This window comes from Populus nigra, chromosome 2 (assembly GCF_951802175.1).
Source record: "Populus nigra chromosome 2, ddPopNigr1.1, whole genome shotgun sequence".
In the NCBI taxonomy this organism is placed as follows: Eukaryota; Viridiplantae; Streptophyta; class Magnoliopsida; order Malpighiales; family Salicaceae; genus Populus; species Populus nigra.
In genome coordinates this window covers 17,656,201-17,658,700 of record NC_084853.1, presented here as the reverse complement: position 1 = coordinate 17,658,700, position 2,500 = coordinate 17,656,201, and positions in this window count along the sequence as shown.

The following is a 2,500-nucleotide window of genomic DNA, read 5'->3' as shown; positions in this document are numbered from 1 at the left end:
CGCCCAAGGGCCCCCAAGGGCCCCAGGCCCTCAGGCCCCAGCGCCTGTTTTCGTCAGCGTGCCCCCCTGACGAATTTTCCTGCCTGGCCCAGTCCAGCGTCCAGCCCCTGTTCGTCGAAAAATCTGCGCTGCCGATTTTCCACGCGGCAGCCCCTCTTTTCGTCAGCGTGCCCCCCTGACGAATTTTCCTGCCTGGCCCGGCCAGTCCAGCCCCTGTTCGTCGAAAAATCTGCGCTGCCGATTTTCCACGCGGCAGCCCCTCTTTTCGTCAGCGTGCCCCCCTGACGAATTTTCCTGCCTGGCCCGGCCGGTCCAGCATCCAGCCCCTGTTCGTCGAAAAATCTGCGCTGCCGATTTTCCACGCGGCAGCCCCTGTTTTCCTCAGCGTGCCCCCCTGACGAATGTTCGTCGAAAAATCTGCGCTGCCGATTTTCCACGCGGCAGCCCCTCTTTTCGTCAGCGTGCCCCCCTGACGAATGTTCGTCGAAAAATCTGCGCTGCCGATTTTCCACGCGGCAGCCCCTCTTTTCGTCAGCGTGCCCCCTGACGAATTTTCCTGCCTGGCCCAGTCCAGCGTCCAGCCCCTGTTCGTCGAAAAATCTGCGCTGCCGATTTTCCACGCGGCAGCCCCTCTTTTCGTCAGCGTGCCCCCCTGACGAATTTTCCTGCCTGGCCCGGCCGGTCCAGCCCCTGTTCGTCGAAAAATCTGCGCTGCCGATTTTCCACTCCGCAGCCCCTGTTTTCGTCAGCGTGCCCCCCTGACGAATTTTCCTGCCTGGCCCGGCCAGTCCAGCGCCCAGCCCCTGTTCGTCGAAAAATCTGCGCTGCCGATTTTCCCCGACGAACCTGCAGCTGCACAAATCCGCGCTGCCACTGCCCCATTGTCTGGACCAACAGTCTTTTCCATCAAGCCCTGGACTATAAATCGTCCAGACTCATCGCCAGCACCCGCTGCCGATTCTGCCGACTTTGCCGATTTCGTCGGCGCTGCCGATTCCAACACTGCCCGCCGTGCCTGAACCAGCGCTGTTTCGTCAGCGTGTCCCCTTGACGAATTTCCCTGCCTGGCCTGGACAGTCCATCTTCCAGCCCATGTTCATCGAAAAATCTGCGCTGCCGATTTCCCCGACGAACCTGCAGCTGCACAAATCTGTGCTGCCGATTTCCCCCCCTGTCGGCATGGCTGCCGCTGCCCCGATGTCCAGACCAACAGTCTTTTTTGTCGACTTTGCCGATTTTGTCCGCGCTGCCGATTCCAACACTACCCCCTGCATCCAAACCAGCATTGTTTCGTCAGCTCTTCCCCTGACGATTTTAGCCCTGTAACAAACAGTAGGCCTCCAATCCCGCCAACGGGAGCCAAGTTGATAGGGAAGAGAATTGAATGACGCGCCTGGTCCTCGCACCCCGCCACCCGAGGGGCCTTTTTCCCGGCAGCCTCTGAAAAACTCTAGCTTTCACGGTCCTCGCCGCCCCTCACCACCATGGCAGGCCTCTAATCCCACCCATCAGCAGTTGTAGCCGATAGGGCAGTGATTTGAATGACGCGTCGCGGGCCTCCGGGTCATCTCACCCGGCCATTAATTGGAGCGTTTTTGGCTGGCCGAGGATGGGGGGATGGATCTCTTCTTCCGAAAAAGCAAACAGTACATCGGGAGTTATGTTGACGGGGCATGGAATTGAATGACCCGTCGCGGGCCGCCGGGTCATCTCACCCGGCCATCCCGGGGAGCGTTTTTCCCGGCAGCATCGGGGAAACTCTTGCTTTCACTGCCCGCTGCCCAAGTCCCCACTCGAATCGGCCCCCCGCGCCAACAAGCCAACGCTGCCGAATCGGCAGACACTGCTGCCGAATCTGCCGACACTGCCCCGCGGGCTGCCACTGCCCCAGTGTCTAAACCAGCGGTCTTTCTCATCGAGCCTTGGACTATCCAGTCCGTCCTGACTCATCGCCAGCACCTGCTGCCGATTCTGCCGACTTTGCCGATTTTCTCGGCGCTGCCGATTCCAACACTGCGCCCACCGTGTCTGAACCAGCGCTGTTTCGTCAGCGTGTCCCCTCGACGAATTTTCCTGCCTGGCCTGGACAGTCCACCGTCCAGCCCGTGTTCGTCGAAAAATCTGCGCTGCCGATTCTGCCGACTTTGCCGATTTCGTCGGCGCTGCCGATTCCAACACTGCCCGCCGTGCCTGAACCAGCGCTGTTTCGTCAGCGTGTCCCCTCGACAAATTTTCCTGCCTGGCCTGGACAGTCCATCGCCCAGCCCATGTTCGTCGCAAAATCTGCGCTGCCGATTTTCCCCGACGAACCTGCAGCCGCACAAATCTGCGCTGCCGAATCTGCCGACACTGTCCCGCGGGCTGCCACTGCCCCAGTGTCTAAACCAGCAGTCTTTCTCGTCGAGCCTTGGACTATCCAGCCCGTCCAGACCCATCGCCAGCACCCGCTGCCGATTCTGCCGACTTTGCCGATTTCGTCGGCGCTGCCGATTCCACCACT